This window comes from Panthera leo, chromosome A2 (genome assembly GCF_018350215.1).
Source record: "Panthera leo isolate Ple1 chromosome A2, P.leo_Ple1_pat1.1, whole genome shotgun sequence".
Lineage (NCBI taxonomy): Eukaryota > Metazoa > Chordata > Mammalia > Carnivora > Felidae > Panthera > Panthera leo.
The window spans coordinates 105,855,329-105,873,518 of NC_056680.1; the positions used below are offsets into that span (position 1 = coordinate 105,855,329).

General features: G+C 36.1%; 1 long non-coding RNA gene across 1 annotated transcript in view; it reads left to right on the plus strand.

Annotated features, from left to right (window-relative positions):
- Window positions 1-9,699, plus strand: part of LOC122213488 — a 46,747-nt gene extending 37,048 nt beyond the window's left edge. Inside the window, exon 5 of the long non-coding RNA XR_006199541.1 lies at window positions 9,637-9,699. This is a non-coding gene — a long non-coding RNA (uncharacterized LOC122213488). The remainder of the gene's footprint in view (window positions 1-9,636) is intronic.
- Window positions 9,700-18,190: the final 8,491 nt, after the last annotated feature.

Consider the following 18,190-nt stretch of genomic DNA (forward strand, 5'->3'; position numbering starts at 1 on the left):
TATTAAAACCAGTGGAGCAGCCTAATAACAACATGTGCAGGGGATGGAGCTGTTAGCTGTCCTCGTCACAACCTTACAGAATCACAGCCAATGCAAGACCATGCAATTTAATCCCCTGTCTTTATGGGCAAGGAAACTTAAATCTAGAGGGATTGTGACTTGCCCAAGGCCATAGAATATGTTAATAGCACAGATGAGGCTCAAACTCAGGTGTCTTTTGTTCCCTGTATAATGCTGTGTCCACCATGATTAAAATGAAAGAATTTAATCAAGTTCCCAGATGCTTTGATCCTTTAGGTAATTCAGGGGATGATATGAAGAGTTTTGTGGCAATAGATTTTGACTTTAATGTGTTTCAAATAGAATCTATAGAGCAGGCATTGTTTTTACTTGCCTTTTATAGTGAAGAAGCGACATCATTTTAATAATCTCGTTAATCTGGATAAAAAAGATAAAATGTTGCTATTCTGCACGTCTGATTCTTTGCTTATTTATTTTATTTTATTTTTTAACACAGTGGCCACTAACTCTTGTTCCTGCAGCTTAGCCAACTAAAGTAGGTGTCAGCGAACTTTTTCAGTAGAGAGCCAGACAGTAAATGTTTTTGTAACAACTTGGTTCTAGTGTAAATACCAGTGTTTGTATCACCAAAGCTCCAGGTAACATGTGAGTGAATGCAAGTGGCTGTGTTACAATAAACAAGACAGGTGACTGGCCAGGGGCTTACAGTTTGTCAACCTTGATCTAAAATGTATGGTGACTGCAGAATGAAGGACCAAGACGAGGACATTCTTTGGCACTTCCATTCAGGAATATTTCAATTCTGTAACAAAATCACCACTCCCCCCCAAGTCTGGGAATTCTAGCCTTTTCCAGTGATATCCATAAACCTGCTGAGTTGACATATCTTTTTAAAAATAAAATTTATCTTCACTTTTCTTAGAATTCTTTTCTTTTTGAGTTATCTTAGTGTTAGCAATGCCATAATTTTTTTTTTTTTAAGGACAGAAAACTGAAGAAACAATCTATAGGGTTTAAAATATCACAATACATGCTTTCTTAATTTAAACTAAAGTATTTCCACAACTTCGATCCTCACACCCATGTATCTCATCGTTCATCTCTGCCTCTTGAGAATCCCAATGAAATGCCAATAAGAGAAATTTAAAAAGTATAGACTCACAAGGCTGCAGAGAAATGGAGGAGTGAGACTGACAGGCTAGAATCCTAAACACACGTTTGGAAGATGGGAAGCAGAAGGAGTTGCGGTGACCCACTTAGATTAGTGGAGGAGGTGAAGGGCAAAGTGCTTGCAGAGAAGGTGCTAGATGAGAAATGGGTCAATCTATACTTCAAACTGCGAAAATGCAGGGAGACTCAGCACTTGAAGGTGCCAGTTAACAAGGTAGTTAAGATGTGAGGCATGGAAGTAATGATAGGAATATTGGTTTCAAGTTTGCACATATAATGGGCAGTTGCCTTCTTCTTAACTTCCGGATCCCCAACTCTCTCATGACCCTGTGTCCTGTCAATGGCTCCCTATCAGTGGGGGGGTGGAAGCTTATTCTAAAGAAACTGAACCAGAGGAGCTCAGGGCTCAGGGACACCCAGCCTATGTGGGAGCTGGAGAGGGGAATGGAACAGAAAGCAACTAGATCAAGTTACAATCACAACAGTGGATTTGAGAGCCTTTATGCTTCTTTTCCTACCTAACTCCCATAATACCACACAGGAAGTCCGAGGAGATTGCTCTTGAGAAACGAATAGTCCTGTAGAAAAAGTAGAAAGAAAAAAAAAATCTGCAATGTATTGACACAGGATTGTCCCATTACCCAAGCGAAGTACTCAAACCTCCCTTGTTCTTCCTGCCTCTTTTCAAACCTGTCCTCCCACCACCAAAGCCCCTACTGGCTTTTCAGCATCTTATGATTAGATGTGATGTGTCGGCTAATGACACTGTAAGAAAGTCTCTGACATAAGAGAAAAATACACCAAATTTAAAAAATTAAAAACAAAGAATCAAAACAGAAACCAAGAGGAAATAGTCCCAACACAAGAAATAAGAGGAAACTTACGTTTAAACTTACGTTTAATATCATCAGAAAGACAGGAGTATTTATTACACCTCAAAAATGGGAGCTGAATGCTAATATAAAGGGATAATGACAGAATAAAGAGAAATCTCTCAAAATTAAAAATACGTCAGTGAATACAGAAAGAGTACTTCAAAAAGATAACACCCCGTATGTTAACTGCAGCATTATTTACAATAACCAAGATAGGGAAGAACCTCACTGTCTATCAATACATTGATAGATAAAAGGACAAAGAAGATATGACATATAAACAAACAGGCAAGCAAACAAACAAGCAAGCAAACAAATAAATAAATACAACAGAATATTACCCAGACATAGAAAAGAATGAGATCGTGATGTTTGTGACGACACGGATGGACCTAGAGGGTATTTACTATGTACCCTAGAGGGTACATAACACCCCGTATGTTAATTGCAGCATTATTTACAATAACCAAGATAGGGAAGAACCTCACTGTCTATCAATACATTGATAGATAAAGGGACAAAGAAGATATGACATATAAACAAACAAGCAGGCAAGCAAACAAACAAGCAAACAAATAAATAAATACAACAGAGTATTACCCAGCCATAGAAAAGAATGAGATCGTGACGTTTGTGACGACATGGATGGACCTAGAGGGTATTTACTGAGTGGAACAAGCCAGACTGAGAAAGACCAATACTGTAACATTTCACTTATGTGGAGTCTAAAAAATTAAAACAAATGAACAAATAGAAACAGAATCATAAATGCAGAGAACTGGTTGTTGTCAGAGGAGAGGGGGTGGGGGGTATAGGTGAAATAGGTGACAGGGATTAAGAGGTATCAACTTCCAGTTAAAAAAATAAGTGAGAGAGATGAAAAGCATAGGGCAATGAATATAGTCAATAATATTGTAATGATGTTGTATGGTGACAGACGGACACTGCACTTATCATGGTAAGCACAGCATATAGACTTGTGGAATCATTATGGTATACACCTGAAACTAACACAATATTTCAATATATTGTCAACTATATTTGAATACAAGATATGACAGTGAATATAAATCAAGGATAGGAAGCTAAAAAGAGAAAATCACATAAATTAGAACAAAGAAACAAGTGAAAAATAAAGAAAAAATAACTTAGAGGATTAATGCTAAATGATCCACATCCAACTGTTGGATTTTTCAGAAAGAGGTGAGAAAAAAGGGAGTAAATTAGCAAAGAATCAAGGAAAAGAAACTTTTTTTTTTTAACGTTTTATTTATTTTTGAGACAGGGAGAGACAGAGCATGAACAGGGGAGAGTCAGACAGAGACACAGAATCTGAAACAGGCTCCAGGCTCCGAGCTGTCAGCACAGAGCCCGACGCGGGGCTCGAACTCACTGACCGAGAGATCATGACCTGAGCCAAAGTCGGCCGCTTAACCGACTGAGCCACCCAGGCGCCCCAGAAAAGAAACTTTTTGAGAAATTATTAATATTTGTGTAGAAATCCATGAAGCATCTTAAGTATATTTTAATATTTTCTGTATTATTTTTATACATAAAGAATGTTGTAATAGAGATCGGAAATGTGATGCTATAGAACTTAGAGCAATTTTGATAGTTTGGCAACAGAAATGAAATATATGACAGGACACCTGGGTGGCTCAATTGGTTGAGTGTCCGACTTCAGCTCAGGTCACGATCTCACAGTTCATGAATTCGAGCCCAGTATTGGGCTCTGTACTGACAGCTCAGAGCTTGGAGCCTGCTTCGGGTTCTATGTCTTCCTCTCTCTGCCCCTCCCCTGCTCATGCTCTGTCTCTCTCAAAAATAAATAATAAACATTAAAAATAATTTTAGAAATGAGCTCTGAATAATGTAGGAAAGGCTAACTTTGATCCATTCTAATTGAGTCAAATTAGAGATGGAAATACTGCATTCTGTATTCGGTGTCATACTTGTGAAGCGATAGATACTCTAAGGGATGGAGTAATGAAATGGGTAATGGACAATTTACTGGATCAATTATTTACTGCTGGGTAACAAACCACACCAAAACTGTGTGGTTTCAAACAACAATCATTTCATTTGCTCATGAGTCTAGAGGTCAGCAACTTGAGCTGGGCTCAGCTGGGCAATTCTTCTCTGGTGTAATTCACGCAACTGTTGTCAGCCAGTAGTTAGATTGGGACACCTCCTTTGTGTGTCTGAGAATGGGTGGTGGTTGACCACTGAGCCACTCTCATCCTCGGGGAAGCAAGCCCAGGCTTCTTCAGCCCACTTCACGTGGGTGTGTCAGATTCCAGAAAGTGAGACTGGAAGAAACAGGGCCTCTTGAGGGTTATACTCAAAACTCTTATAACTTCTCTTATATGCTCTTGGTCAGAGCAGGCTGAAAGACAAACCCAGATTTAAAGTAGTGTAGAAACTACATCACCCTCTTGTGACAAGCTGCAGAAGCATCTGCATACGGCGATGGGAACACTCTGTAACCACATTTTTGTAATTTACTGTATTTACCCCAAACCATATCATATGAAGGATGGTTAAAAAATTTACACAAGATTAGCCTGCAGTATAGTAAAGGAGCTATAGTAATTATTTTTGGACATTTCAAGTATTGTAATGTGGAGGGGATGTGACCTTTCTTTCTCACGGACCCCACGGGTCCAATAAAATATGTACGAAGAAGTTCCAGCCAACTTCTGCCCAATACAAGGAAGAACTCTTAACAAGTTGTGAAATGTTCCGTCACGGAAAGGCTTTAGATGTATGTTCAGCACTGTTTCTTTTAGGATGTAGAAGCGGTTTGTGTATAGAAGGACTTTCAGTGTGTCTTCAATACTGGATCCTTATTGTCTTTGAGAAGCATAGAGAATGTAACGGAGAGCTTGGGACTAGAAGCTATGGTTGGAAGTGGCCTGTGAACAAATGACTCCCCTCAGTAGCATACATATACGAACAGGGAGAAGAGCTAAAGAGAAGAGGAACAGACCCTTGGGTGCCAGTGAAACTCCAAGGGGAGGGGAAAAAAAACGATGCCAAAAAAGGATTATCAAAGAAAGGGAAAACAACAACAGAATCACTGATTTAATGTAATGTGTCAGCTCAGCATTTATCTCTGCATGTAAGATTTTGTGCTCTGTTCAGAATATCTATTTCACCTTATTCCTCCCTGATACATAAATCTTTCCCATCTGAAATTCCTATTTGTGAAGTTATTACTTGGTTTCAGAGTTATTCAGATTCAAATGGCTGCCTCCCCTCAGAGTTGTCCATTTATAATAGCATCCTAACTAGTATATCTTTCCTGGGAGGATAAATTACTACAGCTGTGGGTTTAAAATCTATGGTTACCTTCCAACCTCCTGCATTTTTAACTGAGTTTATATTCGGGCTCTTCAGAGAGAAATATGACTCAACAACCAGGAGAAGGTTGCATTACCTAATCCAATTGTACATTAGTGGCAGGATAAAGACACACTCTAGCCCCAATAAGCAAGGGAGACAATTTCCTGGAGACTCTTGTGTCTCCTACTTCTGTATTTAGCTTTTACCTGGGACTGGCTCCGGTGTGATAATGGTGAATGTTATTGATAGAGAGATATCCACATTTTTATGAATCCCTCCCTACTCACATAGTAACAAGACTTTTGTATTATAAATTTAGTAGATGGAAGACCACAGAAAGAATAAAATCAAACTGTCAATAAAAGATTAATTATAAGAAAGCATTTTCAAATGGAATCATGAAGGTTACAAGTAAATGAGGTCAATCCAAAGCGCTGAATTTAGCATAAACAGGAAACGTTATGAATAGCAAAGTCTGAACGGCATTCCTTCCACAGTCAGACTTTGCATCGAGTATCACTTGCTGTGGGCATGCCACTTTACTGAGGCAGGTTAAGCCAGGAGAAGGGAATTGCTGGGGCTCAGGAAGCATCCTTGGCTTAGTCCCATGCATTTCTCCAGCTTTGCTGGAGAGGACAACAGCATGCATGCATGCATGTCTGTCTGCCTAGATTTTCCTATGTGAAAATCCCCTGGCTGTCAGAATTGGCACTTATTTACTTGAGGAATTTCTAGTTATGCAGGTGTATGTCGTCATACAACTATTAATAACATTTTCCTGTATTCTCCAAACTGGACAATCTGTCTAGAGAATTTACATTCTTCTTTCCAAATTCTCCTAGATTCTTATTATGCCAATCTTTTGTGACAAAATCACCAACCTATGCAGTGCTCTTTTTTTGATGAACTTTGTAAATGAAACTCTAATTTGGATACACACACACACACACACACATATATATACAATGAAATGTATATTTATATAATGAAATATATATAATGAAATAAATTTTATGTATATATATTTAATTTATATAATGCATTATAAATATATATATAAAGTGATATAGACACATATAGTCACTTGTATTTCCTAATATATGTATAGAAATATAAGTAATTATTTCTCATTTCTTTTTCTACATCTTTAGAAGTTTTGAAAATCAAAATAGTTTTTTATTTTTTTTTTAAGATTCTTTAAATGGAGTTTCCTTCCTGGTTGCTGTTATCTTCAGTTACTAATAACCAAAATGCTTAGCATTTTATTTATATTCACAAAACAGAAAAAGTATTGGAAATTAAGATGATAACGTAACTCTAGCCCCTAATGCACGTATCTTTTTCAACACTTAAGCCATGATGCAAATACTTCATAGTCCTCAGAATCAACAAGCACCCCCTCACTTATCTGAGAAGTAAACACTAGTTGTTATTTTTGTTAGTCCATGTTCATATATTTTATTACGAGTGAACAACTTTCCATAATGATAACCAATTCAGGGGCAATATATCAAGTAAGAAGTGAAAATTCCCTAACTCTTCCTCTACCCCCAAGCCTCTGCGACAATCACTGTAACTATTTCATATCTACCAGAACCAACTCCCAACACTCTGGTCTTTTATTCAACCCATTAAGTGGCATCACACCCTGTATTTTGATTTTCATACTCTGTATCACTGACATTGTTTCAGACCAACATAAGTAGTTCTATCTCATTTTTAATAGTATGCAGAATGTGCCTCTATTTTGTTTAATAATTTCTTTATTAATAGGCTTTCAGGATGCTTTTTCTGTTATGTTTTGTTTCCATTACAATCAATGGTATGCATGCACACGTGCGCACGTGCACATACACACACACACACACACACACACACACACACAAGCACCAACTTACACTATTTTGGCCACAGAACATAATTCTGTAAGTAGACTTGTTGTATAAGAGAAAAATATACCTGCCAAGAAAGACTGTCAGTTTATAATTTGACCAAGAGTTCTTGAGAATATTTTTTCTCCAGTATTCCATGTCAAAATATTTTTCAATTTTCTAACTCTGATGGGGCAAAAAAAAGTTCAATTGGTATTTAATTTTTAGTTTGAGTAACCATTGTTACATAACCTTTGCCCATTTTTTAATTTTTTTGTATTGATTTTATATCTATTGATTTGGCAAATTTTATATCTACATTTATATTTATGTCTTAACAGTAGATCTGTTATATTTCTTGCAAATTTTTCCACCTGCCTAGTTTTTCCATTTATTTTTCTTATGAAAGAGCTCTGTGTGCTATTTCCTAATCACAACCTCTTACCTGCTTCCACTCCCAAAAGATAATCATTATCTTGATTTTTTTCATTCCTTGTTTTTTATAAAATATAGTTTTACCACATATGTATGTATTCCTAGGCAATAAGGTGCTGAATTTTGCTTGTTTTTGAACTCTATAAATGTGGAATTACATTGTTTGTATTCTTCTGTATCTTGTTTTCAGTCAATGATGTATTTCTAAAGTTTAATGCACGTTGGTATTTGTAGCTGTAGTTCATTTCTTTTCAGTGATTACTCATGTTTAAAAAAAGCTAAGTGCTATTTTTAATTAAAATAGATTGTCCATGTATTGGTTGTGTTTTCTATGTTGGCAATCATAACATTTTAAGTAATGACTGTATTATTTCTTACCTCCCAAATGCTATCTCATTTCTTTCTCTTTCTTCTTTAATTGATCTAACTCGGCCCTGTCTTCAATGGTGTTCCAACAACACATCTCCCTCCTGCTCTGCCTCCCTTCACTACCCCCACCCTTGATGTGTAGTATTTGCCAATTTCTATAATGCAAGCAGTTCTACCATGGCTAATTTCAAGCTACCAACAATATTTAGGATTCAGGAAAAGGTATGCATAATGGGCTGAGTCTGTATGAACAGTCTCCAACAGGCCGTCGGATTGTAGCTTCTCTAATCCAGTTCCTAACTTCTTATTATCGAATCAGATGACTACCGTGTTTTTCAAACATACCTTTCATAGGTGAGTTCTCTTCTATTCCAAGTTCGCTAAGAGTTCTCATCATGGTTTTTGAATGTTCCAGCAGCTTTTATTTTTGCATCTAGTGAGAAGATTTCTTTTAATTTCTCTTTCATCTATTAATGTGTAAACAAAATTTGAAATTATTTTAGGGCTGATGCTCTTGGATCCCTGGGGTAACCTAACTTGCTAATTATCGATTATTTTATTTGTAGACTCTTGCATTTACTTTCCAAATGTTTTGTTTGGGATATTGAATTGTATATGTGTGATAGTTTTTGTTTGTTTGTTTATAATTACCTTCTGACACCCAGTCTTAGCATAATTAGTCTTTATTTGGGTGAGTCTACTAATGTTATGAATTATGTGTTTCAGAAATATTTGGTAGAATTTGCCTAAAATCTGGTTGGGACCAGTGTTTCCTTTGTAAGAAAATTTTAATTAATGATTGAGTTTTAATTAGTGGTATATAAGTATTCAGGGTTCTGTTTCATGTGTTGGAAGTCAATTTTGCTAAGATTTCTTTTTCTAGGAATTTTCTATTTAATATATACTTTTAATATTAATAAAGTATTTCCTTATGCTTGTTTACTAATTTTATCCTTTATTCTATCCCTGACTATGTACTGTTTCCAAATTGTCTTTTTTTTTTTCCTTCATCAATCTTATTGGAGGAATGTATATTTCTTCAGGTTTCTTTTAAGATAAACTTGTTGATCTTGGTTCAGCCTCTACTGTACCTATGTTTTTCTTTCAGAAACTGCTGCTTACATCTTTATTATTTTATCTACATGCTTTAGTTTTTGACTGCTTTTTACTAAACGTATTCCTGGTGGGATATCTCAGTGGCTCAGTCATTAGAGCCACTGAGTCTAAATTTCACCTCAAGTTAGGATCCCATCTCCTGGGATCGAGCCCCATGTTGGGCTCCATACTGAACATGGCTGAACATGGAGCTTTCTTAAGATTCTCTCTCTTGCTCTGTCCCTCTCTGCTCCTCTCCCCTGTTCATGCCCTCTCTTTCTCTAATATATATATATATATATATATATATATATATATATATCATGGTGTACTTTATCAAAATTTTTATCATTAAATCTGTCAGTCTTTCATTTTATAATGTTAGAGTTTTATGCCAATCAAAGGAAGGTGTTTCACACACCTATGCTAATACAGTGGTATATATTTTCTTCTAGTACTTATATCACTTCTTTGTTGGTGCCTCTTATGTTTTCAATCTACCTAGAATTCATTTAAAGGTATGTGTTATTTTCCTACAATCTGATAGCTAATTGTTCCAACAAGGTTTAGTAAATGGTTTCAGTTTTAATTCGCTTATTTGAAAATAATATATTAAATGTTCATCTCTGCCTGGATTTATTTCTGAATTCTACCTTGTTATTTGTCATATTGGAATATGCTATTTTAATTACAGTAGGTTTATCAATTATTTTAACATTTAATAGTACGTATCCCCTCTTATTATCATTGTAATTTTTCCTACAATTTCCTTAGCTTTTTCACACACTTGATGAACTTTATTTCCTTTAAGATTTAGTAATATGTATTTGGTATTTGGTGCATGTATTACAAAATTTAGATAAGGAAATACAGATTAATCCAAGTAAGTTCCTTTGCTGTAAACCTCACCCTTGCTCCTCGGACTTCTTACTGGGGACACTTCCTCTTGTCAGAGACAATCAACTCAATAATGAAACATATTTTGCCTTTATCCTCATAAAAATAATAACACAGTCATATCCTTTGCCATTTTTCACTGACTCTCTTGGCCATTTGGTCAGTATCAGATATAAGGAGCTATGCCTAATGAACCTCGAAAACAATGTAGCAAATTTTTTTCAATGTGGCAAATTTTTAACAAAGTCTGTATCACTGAAAATTCAAACATCTGACCAAATGTCATTTTTCAAATGCGATTTCTAGCAACCAAAATCAAAGAAGTAATATTTTATCATGTCATTGGAGGTCAACTTTTCAATTCAAATAACAAATTAAGTCAGTTTGTGGATAATATTCTTTAAAAGATGAAATATATCAGCTTTCATGTCATAACACTGTACTGAGAAAATGCTAACTTAAAATATAAATTTCATAAATTTGGGCAAAGTATTTTCTCTATGCTTCAGTTTTCTCATCTTTAACGATTTGAATTAAATAACTAAGATTGATTTCAGTTCTAAATGTTTACTATTTTATTATAGTCTCAAAGCAATTACTTCTCACAAACTCAAACAGAGATAACAATGTATTAGCATGATAATGTCATCTATTTTGACTTCCTGGAAGAAGTAAACAATTGGTATTTAAAAAGCTTTGTAATCAAGGATTCTTCCAGTGGCCTCTACAAGCAGCCAGCTATGGGCTGCTTGGCAAAGTATTGCCATTGACAGGCAAATCTCTATACTTCCCTTTTCCATATGTCAGGGTCCAAAATTGCACATTCTCGGGATAAAGTATGTGAATTGGCTTGACTTGACTCTCCAACCACCTCTGGTACAAAAGGCTGAAGGTGACAAGATATATAGAGTACATCTCATTGCTGGAGCACTTCACTGTGAATGGAAGTGCTTCTTTTGACAAGAAGATACTATTGTCATGACCCTGGCTGCTATAGCAAGAGATATTTAGTCATGCAGTAGAAAAGGTACTCTGCTGTATAATTCTGTATACTAGGCATATTGTAGTTTTCGTGTTCTATCAGGTAAGAAAGTACTGGGACACCATTATTAAGTAAATATTTCAATTACACAAAGGCAATTCAATTGTAAACACTATATTTGCAATGCTTTTCCCACATACATATAATTCAAGGCTTTTGAGGTTAGCTCATTCTTGTTTGGGTGTGGAATTACTGCCAAAACATATGTTTGATTCCTTTAAAAGATATTGGAGTCTTATCAAAAATGGAGTAAGCAGTATTGACCTCACTAGGATGTCAAAGAAAATAATTTCTAAGATAAGGCACCCGTGTGTGTGTGTGTGTGTGTGTGTGTGTGTGTGTTATCATATAGTCCTTTATTTAACGGATATGGCAATAGATTAAAAATAAAGGCAGGCTAATGATGAATGGTGACTAATGATTTTGTCTTGTGGGTGGGTGGGGGCGGGGAGGGAACTGTGAGTATTAAGGAATTCATTTAGAGGAATTTAGGAATAAAAAAGTTGAAATATGACATTGCAAAAGTTTATTTGTGCTCTAACTTTAGTTTTGCTGTATGATTGCTGGGTTGTGAGCTCCCTAAGGACAAGAACCAAATTCTTATCACTTATTATCCCTAGAAATTGTGGCAAATGATTAATGCCTATGTATTCGATAGAAGGAAAATGGCCCTGGGGGGAAAGAGAAATGGAATTACAATACAAAATATACTTAAAATGAGACTAATAAAACCATAATTGCAAAGGTGAACTGGCATAGAATCTGAACAGGAATGTGCACACATAGCAAACGGAACTGAGGAAAATGGAGGTCATAGCCAGGCTGGGCAGGGAAACAGGCACATGCAGCAAGACTCAACCAGCCCTCAGACTTCACCACCCGAGGCAACTGTCCATCTTTCTCTGGACCCTGTGCCAGCCTGTCACTCTCCTCTGATTCTTTGAAATCATGTGGATTCTGCAAGAGTCCAAGGAATATTTTCCTTTTATGGCTCTGAATCTCTAAATCATCTTTGGTTGATATCTGACATACTTGTTGACAGCCTAAATGGATTTTTTAATAGTGTAGCTTAGATAAATCTCTTTTCTGTTGTAGGAGAGCCAAAAACATTTTTTATGGCTAACTCTAGCTTAATAAGGAGCCAGAGTTTAAAAAAAAAAAATGCAACCATTTAATTTTTAATATGGATTTGTTCCTTTGGTAATTAAAAACAAACATTTTGTAAAACTGCCAACATATTAATCAAAATAATATAGGGTTATGAACATCAGGCATTTAAATATGGTTTAAACCTTTCTGAGATGAAATCATGAAACAGTATTAAAACAGACTGAAATAAGCCCTTTTATTGCTTATGCATGGGCATGGTATAGACCAAAGGTCGTATATAAAGTTCACCTAGGGCCATATTAAATTTCAGTAGATTCTAAGATTTACTTGAGGTATACTTTAAATGCATGTGTTACTATACTACCATGTAGCACCAGAAAATAAAATAAGTATGTATCACCTTCATTACGTAGACCTCAAAGTTTTTGCCACTAGCCAAGTTTGATCATTGATGATCCAAATGTTTTCCATTTTTTCATATTAGTAGCAATGCTAAATGCTGCTTTCAAGTCAGGATAAGAATGTAACTAGAACTTTTGTGGCCACATAGAGCTAGAAACTGTTTTAGCCAGAGACCAAATAAAAGAACCCCAAAGGAGAATTTTCTTCCTTTTTTTTTTTGCCTACAAGGTTATGTTACTAGTAAGCAGCCAGACATAAGGATTATCAAGTATAATCACTTCAAGGCCCTTAAAATGTTATGCTTTGTGTAGTTCTATGCAGTGTGCTGGCATTTCATTCCCTTCTGTTATTTTTATATTGTAGGCAGAGTCCAGAATTTCTTCTGCCATCTTAGATATTATATCAGTAAAATAAAAATCAAATACTAGTTACCTTATTTTGGTGTGTAATATATATCTACATGTTAACACTTTAATCTTAAGTTTTAAGGGTCTTACTATTTTACTAGCAACTTTCTAATTTTCCAACACCATACACACACACACACACACACACACACACACACACACACATATATATATATATATATATATATATATATATATATATGAATGAATGACATTCTGGCTGCCACTTCTTTTGGCTTAATTAGAATCTTGGACTGTTAGAATATTAAGAATGATCAGACTTTGTATGGAACCACCAAAGATCTGGGATACCCAAGCAATATTGAGAAGAACAAAGTTAGAGCCATCACATTTCCTGATTTCAAAGTATATTTGAACATACAGTGATCAAAATTGGATAGTTTTACAAAAACAGACACAAAGATCAATGGAACATAATACAGAATCCAGAATACATCCATGCCTTTAATTTTAGTTATCAACAAAGAAGCCAAGAGTATACAATGGGAAAAGGATTGGCTTTTCAGTAAATGATGCCAAAAAAAAACGGACAGCCACTTGCAAAAGAGTAAAAGTGGGCCCCCAACTTTACAGTATACACAAAAACCAACTCATGGTGTTTGATTAAAGGCTAGAACATAAGACCTAAAACCATAAAATTCTTAGAAGAAAACAGTGGGTAAGCTCCTTGACATTGGTCTTCACAATGATTTTTTTGTTTTTGATACAAAGAGCATAGGTGACCAAAAGGTGGGACTTCATCAAATTGAAAACTTTATGCACAGCAAAGGAAACAAACCACGAAGACAATGACAAGGAACACTACAGAATGGAAGGAAATATCTGCAAACCACAAATCTGATAAGGAGTTAATACCTAAAATATATTGAACTCCTACAACTCAATGGCAACAAAACAAACCAAAAGAAAATCCAAACAATCCAATTAAAAATGGGCAAAGGATCTGAACATGTATTTTTCCCAAAAGACATCCAAATAGCCAACAGTTACCCGAACATGTGCTCAACCTCACTAATCACCAGGGAAATGTAAATCAAAACCACAATGAGATATTACCTCACACCTGTTAGGATGTTGTTAAAAAACACCAAGAGAAAACAAATGCTAGTGAGGATGTGGAAAAAACGGAATGCTAGTTACACTATTGCAAATGTAAACTGCTGCAGCCATTATGAAAAACAGTAGGGAGTTTCCTCAAGAACTAAAAATAGAACTACCATGTAATCCAGCAATTCCACTTCTGGCTATATATCCAAAAGAAATGAAATCATCATCTTGAAGAATCTCTACACACACACACACACACACACACACACACACACACACACACACAAGAATATTATTAAGACTTTAAAAAAGACAGAAATCCTGCCATTGTGGACAACATGGATCCATTTGGATGGCGTTATGCTAAGTGGCCAGACAGAGAAAAATAAGTAGTGCATGGTATCACTTCTTTGTGGGATCTAAAAAGAAAAGAAGAAGAAGAAGAAGACGACAAAGAAGTAGTCGTCGTCATCGTCGTTGTCGTCAAACTCATGGAAACACAGACTAGAATGGTAGTTACCAGGGGTTGGAGACTGGGAGAAATAGGGAGAGACTCATAAAAGGATGCCAACTTTCCACTGTAAGATGAATACGATCTAAGCATCTAATGTATAACATGGTGACTATAGTTACCAACACTGTACTGTGTAAGTGAAATTGGCTAATAAAGTAGAACCTTAAATTTCTCTCAATAGAAAATATAGGTAAGTATATGAGGTGATGGATGTGTTAACTAACTCAATGGTGGGAATCCTTTCACAATGTGTATGTATGTCAAATCATCACACTAGACACTTTAAATAAAACAACCATTTTATTTGTCAATTTTAAGGCTGAAAAAAAAAAAAGGATGAGACATACTTTGACTAGGTCAATCCCATTCTTTCAAAAGGTTGAGCTGAAAATGTGATCCAGTTATTAGCTCTGAATTTCACTGTCCTCAATAAGTAAAGCTTGTTTAATAATGTTAAATGATGACCTTCAGTGAAATGACAGACAAGGTAGTTTAACAAACAGAATTCAAAAGAACATTCCCTCTGCTCAAAACAGTGTGGCATCATTAGTTCTTAGAGAACAGGTTTCAGGCACTAACAGTTTGTTTGGTCTACATAACATTTAAAAGTTTTAAATACTTTGAAATAAGGTGAAAGCATATGTGGAGATGGAGTTTGGACTAGAACTTGAACTACTGTATAGATTTGTCTGCTACTTCATGATTGTAGTTTTTTCATGTATTTTTGCAGTACCATGAAGGTGAAGATCACTAGACTCCCATTTTCTTTATATTGATAGAGCCACTGAAAGCCCCAAACTACCACAAAGTCAGGAAATGCAAAGTGTGGTCACTTTCCACAACCTATTATGAAATAAAATTGCTTTGTATTTTTGCGTTATGTGAGGTTTCAGTTATTGATCTGGAGCATACATCATCAACAAGAAAATAAGTGAATGTGGCCCTCTTTCTCCCCTTTATTCTCTATAAAGAAGCAGCTTGGTATAATAGCCAGCCACAAACTTCTCTCTGCCTCCTGAAAGATTAGTGCAGGTGCACTACAAAGAAGCAATAATTTATGTGTTTTTTATTATTGTATATTATTAATGTATAGTTTATTTTTGTGATGGGATTCTAAAATTACTTTTTCAAAAAGGTTTCCTGTAGTTCTGCTTGGGAATTACAAGTATCAACAGTAAGAAATGGTTTGACTGAAATATAATGTACTGTGTTTTGGCCTTTGAAGTGTAAGGCCATTTTACTGATGTCACTGAACTAAAATGATCTTTAGTTATTCACTGGCCTTAAGATAAGGAGTACATCTTGCCACTTTCACAGTTCTCTAAGTAACAACGTGTAGGCTAAGAGAAGCTAACAGTTAAAATCAGTCTTCTCCACAGCATCAGTTGAATGTGTTCTTTAAACTTTTGATGTTTTTTTAAGAAATAATTTTATCAGCTTTCCCCTAAATTAATCTGTCTCATTTGCAGCTATGAACCAATATAGTAAAGAGACAATTTGAAGATTCTTAAGTTTCTTTAAGGCCCCCAAAAGTCTGAAATGCAAAATACTCAGGACTTAAATGTGTTCTTTTAAAAATTTGTTCTGTTTCACCATCACTCCCCAGTTTTTATAAAAAATAAAACAAATACAAAACCTCAAAGTTAAAAACTCAAAACAAATTCTGCAACTCTAATGTCCTTGTTGAGCATATGGAATTTGGAACCAGGTAAACTTAGATTTGAATCTCAGCTTTCTTGTATTACTTCAGACAAAATATTAGCTTTCCTGAAGCTTTAATTTCACTTGTAAAATTTCAAATAATGATTGTGTCAACCTTTTAGGATTCTTGGGAAGATTCTATGATATAGTTGGCTTAGCAGAGCACCAACACACAGGGGATGGTAGTTAGCAGGCAAATGCTTGTTGGCCCTTATCAAACTTAGTCTACTCTTATGTGCTGAATGTTCCCCCCAAGTCCTCTGTTGAAGTTCTAATCCCCAGGACCTCAGAATATAAACGTATTTGGAGACAGGGCCTTTATTTAAAGAGGTGACTAAAGTAAATTGAGGACATATGGGTGGCCCCTACTCTAGTATGACTGATGTCTTCACAAGAATTGTGAGATGTGGACAGAGATGCCAGTGAGTGGAGAAAAAGAATGAACAGTCAGCTACCCACAAGACAAGTGACGAGACTTCACAAGAAACCAATCCTGATGGCACCTTGACCTTGGATTTCTGGCTTGCAGGCCCACAAAAAAATAAACGTGCGTTGTTTTTTTTTTTTTTTTTTTTTTTTTTTTTTTTTTTTTTAACTTTTATTTATTTTTGAGACAGAGAGAGACACAGCGTGAACGGGGGAGGGGCCGAGAGAGAGGGAGACACAGAATGGGAAGCAGGCTCCAGGCTCTGAGCCGTCAGCCCAGAGCCGGACGCGGGGCTCGAACTCGCGGACCGCGAGATCGTGGCCTGAGCTGAAGTCGGACGCTTAACCGACTGAGCCACCCAGGCGCCCCATAACGTGCGTTGTTTAAGTCTATGGTATTTTGTTATGGTAGTGCTAGAAAACTAGTATGTCTCCCCAGGAAAAAAAACAAAAAACAAAAAACTTCTCTTGTTCTGGAAACAAATCCGACTGCATTGGACAAAAGGGCTGACCTTATCATAAGGCTGGGCCATGATCATAGCACCTTTTAACAGCCATAATCACTTGCCCAGGCCCCAAACAGCATCACTTAAAGTCCTTCTGTAGGCCTTTTTTTTTTCTTTTGCTGAAGAAGGGTGGATGGTTCTCTAATTCTTCACTTAAGACTTTGATTCTAGAGCTTCTGGTAACCATAGCTGCTGAGGGAAGGATAGCCTGAGAGGACATAGCAGGAACCCAGAGAGAAGCAAAGGTGAGAGGCAGAGACAGAGAGTCTCAGAGCTGCCCTTTGGTTCAGCAACTCTTTTTAATTTTGTGAGGTTCCCTGCAAAAATTTTTCTTTTTAAGTTGGGTTGCAGTTATCTTTAGCGAAAAAAAAAAAAAGAAAGAAAAAAAAAGTCCTGGCCATTCCTTTGATTTTTGTTATAAAATTGAACATGTGGTTCCATGAGGAAAAAATAATCTTTAGATCAAAAGAGTTGATATCTTATGGGCCAAACTGTGTGTCCCCCCACCATATATTTTGAAGTACTAATCTTCAGTACCTCAGAATGTGACCTTATTGCAAATGGGGATTGCAAATTCTAATGAGTTAAGATCAGGTTATACTATAGTAGGGTAAGTGCCTAATCCAGTACGATTTGTGGTCTTAAAAGAAGATAGCCATAGGAAGACACAGAGACACACACACATGCGGAGAGGGCCAGGCAAAGATGGAAGGTGAGACTGGAGTGATGCACTGACAACAGAGGAAGTCCCAAGATAGCTGGCAAACTATCAGAAGTTGGGAAGAAGCAAGGAAGGATTCCTCTATGTGTTTTAGAGGAAATAGGGCCTTGATTCTCCCATTTCGGTGCCCACACCCTTGATTTTAGACTTCTAGCACTGAGAACTATGAGACAACACATTCCCACTGTTTTAAGTCACTCCATCTGTAATAATTT